The sequence below is a fragment of the Pituophis catenifer genome, unplaced genomic scaffold (genome assembly GCF_029215685.1).
Source record: "Pituophis catenifer annectens isolate HBS135680 unplaced genomic scaffold, rPitCat1.0.hap2 SCAF_1, whole genome shotgun sequence".
Taxonomy (NCBI): domain Eukaryota; kingdom Metazoa; phylum Chordata; class Lepidosauria; order Squamata; family Colubridae; genus Pituophis; species Pituophis catenifer.
The window spans coordinates 350,043,350-350,058,746 of NW_027256881.1; positions in this window are offsets into that span (position 1 = coordinate 350,043,350).

Here is a 15,397-nt window from a genome sequence, read left to right on the forward strand (position 1 = left end):
TTGACCCCACCCAATTTGTCCAGTTTTACATTTATCGTACTGCTCAGGTTGTAGTGTGAATGCAGCAAATCTTGGTTCACCTGAGCACATAAAGCAGGACTCAAAATAGTCTTAATGGGTTGTTTGTCTCAAACCCATCAGACTTTTCTGCATTAATGGATAGACATTGAACTTCTCTGAACAGTGAAGAGAAAAACCAGGGCAAGCCTTTCCTTTTCCTTGATGTCCATTTCATCAGACATTGTTCTTGCTCTGTTCAATTCTCAGGCAGAGACAATCAGAGGAATTGTACTCTGTTCTCATACAAATTATTTAATTGTTGCTAAAGTGAATTTATCGGTTACAAGACCCCAGGACAAAGTAAATATTTAAAACTACATGTAATCAAGTATTACAGGAGGAAAACCATATACGACCTCGTAGACGACCCTCACTCTGTCAAGGACGTTGGAGTACTCATCTCAAATGATCTAAGTGCCAGAGCTCACTGCAACAACATTGCCAAAAAAGCATTAAGAGTTATTAATCTAATCTTGCAAAGCTTCATTTCTGGTAATATTATATTGCAAACTAGGACATACAAAACCTTTGCTAGACCAATTCTTGAATACAGCTCATCTGCCTTGACTCTGCACTGTATTTCAGACATTAATACAATTTAGCAAGTCCAGAGATATTTCACGAGAAGAGTACTCCACTCCTCTGCTCACAACAGAATACTTTATGCTACCAGGCTCAAAATCTTGGGATTAGACAATTTAGAACTACGCCGCCTTCAGTCTGACCTAAGTGTAGTATACAAAATTATCTGCCACAATGTCCTACCTGTCAATGACTACTTCAGCTTCAACCACAATAATACACGAACACACAATAGATACAAACTCAAGGTAAACCCCTCCAAACTCGATTGCAGAAAATATGACTTCAGAAACAGAGTGCTCAATGCCTGGAATGCAATACCTGATTCTGTGGTTATTTCCCCAAACCCCCAAAACTTTAACCTTAGATTTTCTACTGTTGACCTCACCCCATTCCCAAGACGTCTGTAAGTGGCGTGCATAAGCATACCAACAAGCCTACTGTCCCTGTCCTAATATTCCTTTTTATTTAATCTTTTCATGTATCCAAATTCTGTTTATACTTTTACCTGTTATCTTATATATGATTGACAAATAAATAAATTTAATTAATTAATTAATTTAAAAAATATGATTAATTTTGAAATGTGGCACTAAAATCTTTCAGTGTACTTATTCTGATAAAGCTTGATTTGAAGAAACCATGATACAAAGGACCAAAGGAAAACCATTTGTAGTTTCAGAGTTAAATATTTGGTGTTACTGCAGATTCCTCAGTTCTCCACTAAGAGAACTCCTCTAGCTTTTCAGACATGAACTCATCTTCTCAAGATGGTCACCATGTTCTGATAGAAGCCATAACCATACCTCTAGCCCAAACACTCCTATTTCTGAAGGTCTCCTTTCTTTCAGATTCTTCCCTATTTGAGGAATGTGCAGTTCAACAACAGTGCTGGAGATGAAGTCTCCTTCTCAGAAGATGGACTGGGATCTGCTGGTTATGATCTTCTTAACTGGGTTTTCCTCCCCAATCAATCTTTTCTCCCCATGAAGGTTGGCCAAGTAAATCCTGTGGCTCCCCCAGGAGAAGATTTCATCATTAAATCTGATGGAATCGTCTGGGGCACAAAGGTGAGCTGCAAGGAAATGTTGTAAGTTCAAGGAAAGATTCATTCTCTTCTTGAGATGTACAACATCTTTCTAACTGGAAAAATAATCAATTGAGTCAGAAACCTTGGCAGTCATTTGGTGTAAAATCAGCTTTGCATGTAACACATTTGATACCTGATTTGTGTCATTCCACAAAGGGTTAGCCTTGGGAACAATGTCTGCTTGAAATGCAGGATGCAATTACAGCAAGCAACAGTGATTTCCATGGACCATTGATGCTCAGTGTATCCTCATGGTTCTTTTTTTTAGAAATGCTGTAGTTCAGTCACAAGCCTTCCTCTACAGGCTGAGATCCCAGTTCCAATCTCCAACATCTGATGGTAGGTTGGGAGTGCCAATGGCCTGAATCCCCCAGCAGCTGTTCCTGGTTTTTGATAGATGGTGGCAATCTATTTCTTAAGATGAGAATCTGAAAATAGAAGTAGGAATAAAAAGGGAAATAGGAATGAGGGAAAGAATGAATGCAGCAAGTTCATTGCTTAAGTAATTTCAAATATTTCTCTTTCAGACCATCCCCTTTGCCAGGTGTGGCACAAAGAGGTGCCATGCAGGAGAGAGAAGAAGAGTTCCAGAGGGAAAGCCAGTTTGCTGCTACCAGTGTGACCCTTGTCTAGAAGGGACATTTTCAAATCAGACAGGTAGAGCAGACTTCAAAAATAGATCTTCCAGGATCAAAGAAGACATTCATTAAATCTATTTTCTTTATTGTGATCATTTTTGATAAGATTGAGTTCTGTTTTCAGCAGAACTTTTCAGTTGATGGATCTAGGTTGAGGTTTAGGTTTAGGTTTATTTGATTTGTATACCGCTCTACTCCCGAAGGACTCAGGGTGGTGAACAGCCAACAATAAAATACATAAATACAAAAAATTTAAAAACCAGATAAAATCAAATTAAATCATTTTGGCCCAGACAGATTAAAACACCCCAATAATTTAAAAACAGATTAAAATTTACATATTTAAAAGGGAAGAAAATTAGGCCAAGCCCGCCTGATGGAATAAAAAGGTCTTCACAGCACGGCGGAAGGAGCGCAGATCCGGGATCCTCTGTATCTCCGGGGGGAGTTCATTCCAGATGGTAGGTGCCCCCACAGAGAAGGCTCTCCCCCTAGGGGCCGCCAGTCAACACTGTTTGGCTGACGGCACCCGGAGGAGTCCCTCTCTATGAGAGCGTACTGGCCAGTGGGAGGCTATTGGTGGTAGTAGGCGGTCCCATAAATAACCAGGTCCTAAGCCATGGAGCGCTTTAAAGGTGGCGACCAAAACCTTGAAGCACACCCGGAAGACCACCGGGAGCCAGTGCAGCTCGCGCAGGAGAGGTGTTACATGGGAGCGCCATGTCGCTCCCATTACCACACGCGCGGCCGCACTCTGCGCCAGTTGGAGCCTCCGGGTGCTCCTCAAGGTGAGCCCCATGTAGAGAGCATTACAATAGTCCAGGCGGGAGGTGACGAGGGCATGAGTGACCGTGCGTAACGAGTCCCGATCCAGAAAGGGACGCAACTGGCGAATCAGGCAAACCTGATAAAATATCCTCCCGGTCACGGCCGTCAAATGCTCTTCTAAAGACAGCCGTGAGTCCAGGAGGATGCCCAAGTTGCGAGCCCTCTCCGTGGGGGCCAATGATTCGCCCCCAATAGTCAGTGATGGCCACAGAAGTCACCTTTCCTAATCCTCAGCAGTTCCATGCAGGATAGTTTTAGGGCAGAATTTATGAATCTCCAACTTTCATTTCAACTCCTCCTGTAATATCTGATTGTGAAACCCAAATTCTAATCTTTTCCAGAGGAAGTGGGGTTTTCAGTCCAAGCTTTAATTCTTATTACTTAATGCATGCTTCATCCATCAATACTATTAACCTCCGAGGAAATAGACCTGCCAGAGAAAAAGGAGATTCATCTATCTGTGCCTCTTTGATAGAGTAGGAACGATCAAATAAGTCTGAATGAACACATCTGAAGCACAAAGCAGAGAGGTTAAGGCAGGGATCATGTACAGATAAACAAATAGCAACATTCCTGGATAACGGGTCTATCGATCTTCTTTGGGTTCCATTATAAAGTAAGGGAGAAAACAGGCAGCAATCTCAAACTGAAAGCCACATTACTCGTGGAATTTCATAATGAATGGAATTGAACTAATCCTCGTCACTGGCTAATCTATCCTAGAATCATTATAAGTGCAGCATGATTTCCTTGAATGAATGAATTCTTAAACAAAGATTCTTTTTTTTTTTTGAAAAAAAAGTTTTTATTATTTTTAATAATCAAACAAATAACATTTTCACTTATCTATTTAAACATTTAAAAACCCAACCTTCCACCCCCCCTTCCCAGCCCCCTCCCCCGACTTCCCAGAAGAAAAATAGGGTATAAATTTTACCAAACATACGCTAAGATATGCTAAGTTAGTGCAAGACTTAAAACTCCCTAGACCCCTTAACTCCCCTTCTACAGATTATTCATCAACCTCCCTTTAAACTCAAAATAACATATAATCCTTTAACCCTAAGAATTTTAAAAACATTAACAAACACTAATAAATCATTCAAAGCCTAAAAATCTCGTGATACATCTGTAAGATATTCTTAGTTCATTTACTTAATCATTTTACTCTCCCTCCTACTTTTATTCTCAAAATTCAGATATTTTTTTAAAGATCTTAAACCTTAATTAGCCATTAATTGAGTTCTTAATTCATTTACTTAATCATTGTAGTTAATCATTAATACATCAATAGTTAAACCAAAGAAAATTAATCTTCCATTCTTCCTTTCTTTCTATATTTTTTCCAGTCTTTCTTCCTCCCTCTTACTTTTATTTTGAGGAGGTTTTGAATTTTAACTGGGAGTTGATGTATCTTTAAAACTTGCCCCTTTCTTGAAACCATTTCCTCTGATTTGGAGCCCCCAAATCGACTCTTCTTGCTTATATAATCAGTCAGTTCATAGAAGGAAGAGTTAACTCAATCAGTTAACAAAGAAAAGTCCAGTTGTTGCATTTCAGTTAATTGTATGAAAGCCTCTGCCAAATCTTCTTTGTCCTCCGAAACCTCGTAGGGCTGGTCAATTTCTTCTTCTTTCTGCTCCAAGTTATATTTTTGAAAAGTTCTGTCAGTTAATTCCAAAAGGGCAGGAAGAAAGTTTAAGGATTCTTGAAAGCCAGCCAGTTCCAGCTTCTCTGTTTTAGTCAAAATGTTTCCTACATTGTCATTGTGCTTTCCTACAAAAACATCCTCATTTGCTTTTATATCCTCCACCAGTTCTATAGATTTTTGTTCCATGATTGCTGTTAAGTTATTAATAATTGCAATTTGGTTATTCATGGCTTCCTTTATAAATTCTGTAAGATCTCTAAAAAAATCCTCCTGGCTCTGTGAGTCAGTTCTCTGTGTCATTTCTGATGCCATTAGAGAGCCTCCACCACTTTCAGGAACTCCTTGCTTGGAAGCCATATTATTTTAAAAGAATTTTTCTTTTCAAAAGCATGAAATCTCTTGAGCAGCTTTCTCAGATTTATTTGTAATTTATCAAGCAAGATAGTCTTTTCTACATCCAGCTCTCAAATCCCCACGGCTTGAATCCAGTCTCTAAGCACAAGTCTGTTAACAAGCACTTAACTTTCACTTTTTCGCCCACAATGAAGACGCCATTTCTACCTCTAGCTCAGCGAAATCCAGTAGAAACAATGTATCCCAGGAGTTAAGCAACCTAATTGCAAAGGCTTGTTCTCCTGCTTCTGTTCTGTCTGCTTTTGGAATCAATTAATCTCCTTGTTGTGAGCAGAGTCGGTCGCCGGCATCTGGCTCCATTTAAAACAGAGTCGCCACGGATCCGGAGCTTCAGTGGACTGAACGGGGAGCTCTCACCCTCCAAGCCCCTGGAATTGCTCCAGGGGCTTCCGGGGAGCTCTACCCTCGCCCACCGGCTCTCCTCTCTTTCTTCTCCCGAAGGAGAGGTTTTCAAGCCATCTGACAGCTGATTAGCACTGTCAGAATGGCTCCAACGGAATCGGGGGGCTGGCGGTCCTAAAAGACCGTCCGCAACGCCAGTGGTGCCAATAGGAAGCCTTAAACAAAGATTCTTGATTTCAGATGCAGTTCAGTGTGAACCCTGCCCAGAAGACCAATATTCCATCAAGGACAAGGACCACTGCATTGCCAAGAAGATCCACTTCCTTGCCTATCAAGACACCCTTGGATACATTTTAGTTTCTCTCACTCTTTTTCTCTCTGTGAGCACATCTGCAGTCCTGGTGATTTTCTATAAACATCATGACACACCGATTGTTAAGGCCAACAACAGAGAACTCACCTACATCCTCCTGGTCTCCCTCCTGCTCTGCTTTCTCTGCTCCTTCCTCTTCATTGGTCAACCAGGGAAGGTCACCTGTCTTATACGACAAGTTGCCTTTGCCATTCTCTTTTCCCTGGCAGTTTCCTCTGTGTTGGCAAAAACTGTCATGGTGGTTCTGGCCTTCATGGCCACCAAGCCTGGAAACAGGTCAAGGAAACTCTTAGGAAAACCACTGACCAACTCCATTGTCTTAGCTTGTCCTCTGGTCCAAGCAGTACTTTGTGCCACCTGGCTGACAGCTTCTCCCCCATTTCCTAACTTGGATTTCCACTCCTTTTTTGGAGAGATCATCTTGGAATGTAAGGAAGGTTCAGCTTTAATGTTTTACATTGTCCTCATCTATCTAGCTTTTTTGGCCTTCATCAGTTTCACAGTGGCATTTCTAGCTAGGAAATTGCCTGATAGTTTTAATGAAGCCAAGTTCATTACTTTTAGCATGCTGGTCTTTTGCAGTGTTTGGATGACCTTCCTCCCCACCTACCTGAGCACCAAAGGAAAGTCCATGGTGGCTGTGGAGATCTTCTCCATTTTGGCCTCTGGGGCTGCTCTTTTGACTTGTATTTTTTTCCCCAAATGCTACATTATTCTGCTGAGGCCCGATCTCAATTGTAGAGAAAATATAGTAAGAAACAAGAATATCTAACCAAGGCAAGGAGTTGCCTCATTTATATTTGTCTTTCTGGCATGTTTAGAATGTGATAAGATTTCTAATAAATGATGACATGAAGGAGGAATTTATCCAGAAAAGAATTCCTTATCCTTACTTACAATATTCCTCTGGTCAGTCTTTTGTTTTTCATGTTTTCAAAGTGTCCTTAGTGAAGTCCAGTGCCCTGTATGGAAGGAAAATTTCTCGTTAAAGATGTGTTTATCATTTTGGATATTTCTAAGTTTATATGGCAAAGGAAAAAACCAAGAATCTGATACAAACTACTGCAAGATGCTCAGGAAAAAGGGGGCTTGGGTTTTCCAGACTTGAAATTGGATTTTGGGGCATGTTGTCTGGCCTGGTTGAAAGAGTGGGTGAACCTCCAGAATAAGAGGCTACTTGGATTAGGGGGCCACGAATTAAGGTTTGGTTATTTATGGTATGATAAAGTTCAAGTTAATGTTGATTTTAATAATTATTTGCTAGATGTGCCATGCTAAGAGTTTGGAATAAATATAAAACAAGGTTCTATACGAAGTTGCCTCTTTGGGTGTCCCCTCAAGAAGCTTTTTAAAGAAAATTAATGGTGGCAAAGCCAGACCGTTTGATGTATGGTAAAATATTATCTTTCAACTCTGGTGAACCTACCTTAAAGTTGAGGGAAGAATTTGAATTAGAAGGGTATGTTTGCCATTGGTTTACATATCAAGAACTGAAAGAATGGCTTAAATCAAATAAAAAGAGTTGTGGGTTTGATTTTGCTAAAGAATGAATTGGAAATATTACTGTGTGGTAGTGATGAACATATTATTGCTAAGATTTATAAAATGTTATTGAAATTGAATTTGGAAAGTGAACATGTAAAGCACTGTATGATTCACCGGTTAAAGAATTTTAGATATAATGTGATGCTTGAACAATTAGAAAATATGTGGATGAAAGGTTTAAAATTTACACTAAACTATAATTTAAAAGAAAATTTTTATAAGATGATGTATCGCTGGCATTTAACACCAGATAAGTTATCCAGAATGTATAACGGTATTTCAAATGAATGTTGGAAGTGTAAAAGAAAAAAGGAAGTTTTCCCATTTATGGTGGACATGTGATAAAGCAAAGAAATTTTGGAGTAAGGTTCATATTATAATACAGAATATTCTTCAAATGAAAGCAAAAAAGGAACCAGAAACTTTTCCTTTCGGTTTAACGGAAAAAGACTTAGAGAACAATTTTGATCTTATAGATATTGACAGCAGCAAGAGTATTATACGCACAAAAATGGAAGGACACTTAGATTCCCACTATGGATGAATGGCTACAGAAGCTGATGGAGTTGGAAGAAGTGGCAAAATTGATCATTTTGGTTAAAGGAAAGAATATAAGTACCTTTATTTCCAGATGGAAACCGCTTCTGAACTTTGTGCTTGAGGTGGAAAAAAATGAAACTTTGATTTTGGGTTTTACCGACTAGATTGATATGTTTTTATAGAAATGGATAGTTTATATTACTAAGGAAAAACAAAAAGTTGTGGTTTGAAGTTAATGCTTTTAGAGAGTTAGAAGTCAATGTTTCTTCTTTTCTTTTCCCCAATTTCTCCTGGTGTAGGGTTTCTTGCCTGGGCAGGGGGTTGGACTAGAAGACCTCCAAGGTCCCTTCCAACTCTGTTATTCTATTCTATTCCTCGTTTTTCTCTCCCTGTTTCCCCCTCACACACAGTGTGTCTTCCTATTTACTTTTGTATTTTGTATTTTATCTAATAACCTAATAAAAAACGTTAAACTGCAAAAAGATGTGTTTATTGTTTCAAAAAGGATGCCATGGAGGACTTTCAATGTGATAACCTTGAGTTGGGCATGGATGCAAAGCAGAAACCAATGCAGCTTGTAAAGCAGGGCTATGACATGAGCCATTCTAGGGATAGATAACATTGTCCACCCTGCTTCATTCAGCACCAGCTGTAGCTTCCAAATGCTCTTCAAAGGTAGCCCTATGTAGAGCCCATTGTGTGAATTCAAATGCAAGAGGACCAGGGCATGAGTGACTGAGCCCAGGGAATCACGATCCAGGAAAAGGTCCAACTGGCACACTGTAAGAAGTTATGCAACTAGAAAGAGTTGTGAGTCCAGGAGGGCAGGAAGGCCCCATCCCCAAGAAGCAGCTGGGACTCCCCTCCCCACTCTTCCGCACACGAGCAAAGCTCCAGAGCTGACCCACACACACTGCTTGTATCTTGGAGCCCCACAGCCAGGCCACCCCGGTTTCCTTCCTGCCTTGCCTTGCAGCAATGGCACCACCAGCAGCAGCAGCCAGGATCACAAGGCAAGCAGGCTCGGGCATCCCCTCAGGGAAGTGGGGCAGGGAGGTTGCCCTGCAGCAGGAAGGCTTGTACAGTGGCAACGATTCCAACTGGTTCTGTGAATGAATCTTCAAGAAAAGAATTTCAGACCTGGTAATTTGGGGAGCAGCACCCCAAAAGACCAAAAGAGACACCCGGATGACAATTGCTACCCTTAGGTTACAGCAACAGAAATTTGCAAGTCTTGCCAAAAAAATTGCATTTGATATCCTGAGATTCTTCCTCAAATTCCATTTCTACCTTGTGCTACCTATTCCGAAGTATCCTCATATTATCTGACCAAAGTAGGGCATAAGCCAAAATCCATCTTGTGTGCAGGGGTCACCTTCATGTAGGTCAACAACCCAACTTCCCCATGACACCATCTCCTCTGTGAATTACAAGAAGAGACACAAACTTGTTTTCCATTCTGCTGTATGAAGAGAAGCTGTTGCTAAGGGGATAGGACAATGGCTTTCCCCGCAATTATCAGAAGAACAGTCATTCTTCATGTATCCCCTGTGGATTTCTACACACAAAGCTCTTCCAGGATGAAACTTGCTTTAAACCATATCTCTGAGTTCACAAGAGGCTGAACGTGTCAGGCTTAGCCTGTCTTGCAAAGAGCTCACTCCTGTGTTTGAAGAGACTCACATGCCTTTGTTTCCTCTATGGTCACAGCCCAAACACAGGTAAGAGGAAGCATAGTTGCTATAAATTTGTCCTGGTGCCATCCAGGAGGCACAGGTGGTGTCTGATCTGCTAAAGCTCCAGTGAGATTTCAGGAGCAACCTTCAAATCAATTTCTGCATAAACCTTGATTTCTGTTCTAGGAGGGAAGGTGATAAGAATGACATGGCAGGAGTCATGCTGCTTCTGATGCTGATGCTCTTCTGGCTCCTGGCTCCAATTACAGCAAAAAGGCTGCAAACCATATGTGAGCTCAGAGATTATATCGACTTAAAGGAGAGCTACTATAGGCCTGGTGATCTCATTATTGGTGGGAATTTGCCCGTGGGAACCATTTATAAATCTCCTGTCCTAGAGTTTATTGAAGTGAATAGTCATCCCCAGAATGAGTAAGTCTCAACTGGAGGGGAAACATACAGATAATGATTTTCTTTGCTTTAAATTCGGGGACTGTTTTTAGAAATACAACTTCTAGTAATTGTACTGTCCTGGTGTAGTGTACGTTGCGCTTTTCTCGATAAAATAGCAAGCTCTTCAAATAAACTTGGATTCTCAATCTTCATCAGGAAGATGATAAAACAACAAAAATAAGGAGGGAAGCTATGCTGACCTAGTGAAGAAGTCAAATTATAATATTAATCTGAATAGTAACTTCTGGTAGAAAATTCAAATAAAAGGTCAACACTCTTGCAGTGTTCAGGAGTTACAAAAATCCGTCTCAGTGTTGGAATCAGCATTGCTCATGAATAATGACCTTCAGTGAATCTATTAAGTGACCCCCACTGTAGTCCTGTGCTCAGCAATCCTTACCACACCTGAAGAAGCTGCTCCAAGAGAGGCCTTAAATAATTACTGTGAAAGGGGAGCAATTGGAAAGGATTACAGCCACTGCAGCAAAGTGAATATGGCAGGGATGATAGAGAGCATAAAACAGTCCGTAATATCTATGGAAAGTCTTGTCTCCTTTCTTACAAAGGCATCCAAGTTTAGCCAAGGTAAACCCAAACCCAAAGAAAATTGGGAGTTTCTGCCCTCAAAGTTCTCCCCAATCAGTGAAGCAAATTCTACAGCCATGCACAAGCTTTCCTGTAATGTTTTCCAATCTTTTTCTCACTGCAGACTCATCACCAGTAACTACCAGCAGTTCCTTGCATTGATGTTTGCTGTCTTCCAGGTCAATAAGGATTTTCTTCTGCTCCCCAACATCACTCTTGACTTCCACATCTATGGCCATTACCAGAGGGAGATATTTATTTCCTTTAACAGCCTCTCCATGCTCTCCTCACGAGGCAAAGTGGTTCCAGGTTACAAATGTCACCTGCAGGACACTCTGCTCTCTGTCATTGGTGATCTCAATGCCAAATTCTCAAGGCAGATGGCCTCCATCTTCAGCACTTTTAAGGTCCCACAGGTAAGAGAGCTCTCTTGGATACAGTATGGAGTAGACAAAGGTGAAAACATACAAATAAACCAAGAGGAAACTGAAGGTAGTTTGGGGGAGGCACATCATGAGTCTGTGACTCTTCGTTTATTCTTCATAAAAGGATGGCCATCATTTTGGTGACATTTATTCTCTGTATCAGGTTGTTGGTTTCTTCTCTTGTCTTCTGACGTACCACAACCAGTCAAGATGTGGAAGTGGTGGCCCTCCCTAAGAAGGGAAGGAGATGAAGCTTGCCACCCGGAGTGAGTCAGCCTGACTGGTGGAGCAAAAGCCACGCAATGGTGACTCCTAATGTTGCCATTAGACTTTACTTTGTCTTTGAAAGATGAATCTCACTGTTTTTCAGCTCGGTGTTGGCTTTGAGTTCTCTAAGGGAGAGAGAAGAGTTTATCCTTCCTTCTTCCATATTAATCCCAAGGAATCTCCTCAGTATGTGGGTTTAGTCCAGCTGCTCCTGTATTTCCAGTGGAACTGGGTTGGGCTTTTTGCTCCTGAAGATGACAGCGGAGAACGTTTCATCTCAACTCTGACACCAATGCTCAAGGAGAAGGAGATCTGCCTGGCCTTCACTGAAATGTTGAAATCAGATCATCTTGAGTTTGTATTGAACAAATTACTTCTCAATTTTGAGACTTGGTCAAACACTGAAGTGATTATTCTGTTTGGAGACTATGGTTGTAGTTTAACTGTACAACATTTTTTAGCTTACCATGAAAAATTGATCAAGACAGCATTGCAGAATGTTTGGATCTTAACCTCCCATTGGAAACTTAGTCTGGGTGAATCTGAATACACATTGCTATTGCTAAAGCCTTTCCATGGAGTCTTGCATTTCAGGGACTACACCGGGGATGTCTCAGAATTCAGCCATTTTGTTCTGTCTTTAGACCCAATGAACCCACAAGGGGATGTAATTCTCCCTCTCTGGTGGGAAAATGTCTTTGACTGCAAGATTCACCAACCGGGAAAGATCCCTCCAAAGGGGGAAAAACAATGTACAGGAAAGGAGAATGTGCAGAATCTGCCCAATTACACTTTTGAAACAAGCATGACAGCTGAAAGTTACAATATCTACAATGCCATTTATGCTCTGGCACACGCTTTACATGCAATGTATGGATCCAGAGCCCGACCAACCGTGAGGAGGCTTGGAAAGAGAATCTCCAATGTCCAGTCATGGCAGGTAATTTCTGTGGCTTCCTTAGAAAGGCAAACATATTAAAAGCAATTATTAGAAAGATTTGAAAAAAGAATAATATTTTGTTGGAAGAGGTTAGAGAGAGGGGAAAAGAGAAGTAAACCAAACCAGCTGTCCACCTGCTAGGTTAGCTAAAATGTTTAAAAATATGTCTAGCAAATGTTGGAAATGTAATCAAAAGATGGGCACATTTTATCATATGTGGTGGACTTGTGCTAAAACTAAATGATTCTGGGTAAAAATACACAGATGGCTAGAAAAGATAATGCAGAAACATATAGATTTTAAACCTGAACTGTTTTTATTATGGATGATACAAGAAAAATTTGATCAGAAAAGTATGTATTTAGTATTATATGTCTTAACAGTAGCGAGGATTATATTTGTAGAACATTGGAAAGATAAAGAAACACTGCAAGAGGAAGAGATAATTAAGAAGATACCAGACTGTGCAGAAATGGATAGATTTACATTGCAAATTAAACAGAAAGAAAACACAGAATATTATCAAACATGGAACTTATTTTACCAGTGGTTGGAAAAAAGGAGTGGAGAGTAAAAATGGAATCTATATTGTTAAGCAAATTAAATACCCAGATAACACTATGTTTATTAAGCATTAAGAAATGTAATTAATACAAAATTAATAAAATTTATTACAAAAAGAAAAAAGAAGAAAGAGCTTTGTAAAGTCCTGTGAGGCTTCAATGTTTGCCAGAGTTTCAGGAGGTAACCATGACAGGGAGTAGATGTCAGCTGAGACCAAAAGAACAAGATGGCTGTGTTTGAGAAAGAAGCTTCCAGAAGTCAGTAGAAGTCCTAGTTGGCATATTTGCAGAACACCCTCTGTTTCCCTCAGCATGGAACCCAAATCCACCTTGTAAAACGACACTCAATTCCTTTTAACCTTGGTTTATGTTTCTCACTCCGTTACATGGCACTAGGGATTTGAAACTCTGAACTGCCGACTTTTCGATTGACAAGCTCAGCATCTTAGCCTCTGAGCCACCACATCCCTTTTATAACCATAACCATAGCTCTAACCAAATACTCCTATTTCTGACGGTCTCCTTTCTTTCAGATTCTTCCCTATTTGGGCAATGTGCAATTCAACAACAGTGCTGGAGATGAAGTCTCCTTCTCAGAAGATGGACTGGGATCTGCTCGTTATGATCTTCTCAACTGGGTTTTCCTCCCTAATCAATCTTTTCTCCCCATGAAGGTTGGGCAAGTAAATCCTGAGGCTCCCTCAGGCCAGGATTTCACCATTAACTCTGATGGAATCATCTGGGCCACAAAGGTGAGCTGCAAGGAAATATTGTAAGTTCAGGGAAAGATTCATTCTCTTCCTGAGTTGCAGAACATGTGTCTGATATGAAAAATAATTGAGTAAGACATTATGGCAGTTATTTGGTGAAAAATCTGCTTTGCATCTAGCACATTTGATGCCTGATTTGGGTCATTCCACAAAGAGTTAGGCTTGGGAACAGCATCTGCTTGAAATGCAGGATGCAATTACAGGAAGCAACAGTCATTTCCATGGACCATTGACGCTCAGTTGTATCCTCCTGGTTCTTTCTTTTAGAATTGCTGTGGTTCAGTCACAACCCTTCCTCTGCAGGCTGAGATCCCAGTTCCAATCTCCAGCATCTGTTGGTAGGTTGGGAGTTCCACTGGCCTGAATCCCCCAGCAGCTGTTCCTGGTTTTTGATAGACAAGGGTGAACAATTTTGTTAGAAGAGATTCTGAAGATAGAAATGGGAAAATGGGAACAAATTAAAGAAGGAAGTTCATTGCTTAGGTCATTTCAAATATTTCTCTTTCAGACCATCCCCTTTGCCAGGTGCGGCATGAAGAGGTGCCATGAAGGAGAGAGGAGAAGAGTTCCAGAGGGAAAGTCAATTTGCTGCTACCAGTGTGACGTTTGTCCAGAAGGGACATTTTCAAATCAGACAGGTAGAACAGACTTCAAAAGTAGATCTTCCAAGACCAATGAAGGCACTCGTTAAATCTGTTTTGTTTATTGTGATCATTTTTGATATGATTGAGTTCTGTTTTCAGCAGAACTTTTCAGTTGGTGGATTTAAATTGCCCTGGCCACAGAAGTCACCTTTCCCAATCCTCAGCAGTTCCATGCAGGATAGTTTTAGGGCAGAATTTATGAATCTCCAACTTGCATTTCAATTCTTCCTGTAATATCTGATTGTGAAACCCAAATTCTAATCTTTTCCTGAGGAAGTGGGGTTTTCAGTCCAAGCTTTAATTCTTATTACTTAATGCATGCTTCATCCATCAATACTATCAACCTCTGAGGAAATAGACCTGCCAGAGAAAAAGGAGATTCATCTATCTGTGCCTCTTTGATAGAGTAGGAGCAATCAAATAAGTCTGAATGAACACATTTGAAGCACAAAGCAGAGAGGTTAAGGCAGGGATCATGTACACACAAAGAAAACAGTAGCATTCCTGGATAACAGATCTATCTATCTTCTGTGTGTTCCATTATAAAGTAGGGGAGAAAACAGGCAGCAATCTTAAACTGAAAGCCACATTATTCGTGGAATTAAATAGTGAATGGATAGCTGGAACTGAACTAATCCTCGTCACTGGCTAATCTATCCTAGACTCATTATAAATTCAGCATGATTTCCTTGAATGAATGAATTCTTAAACAAAGATTCTTGATTTCAGATGCTGCTCAGTGTGAACTCTGCCTAAAAGACCAATATTCCAGCAAGGACAAGGACCAATGCATTGCCAAGAAGATCCACTTCCTTGCCTATCAAGACACCCTGGGATACACATTAGTTTCTCTCACTCTTTTTCTCTCTGTGAGCACGTCTGCAGTCCTGGTGATTTTCTATAAACATCATGACACACCAATAGTCAAGGCCAACAACCGAGATCTCACCTACATCCTGCTGGTCTCCCTCCTGCTCTGTTTCCTCTGCTCCTTCCTCTTCATTGGTCAAC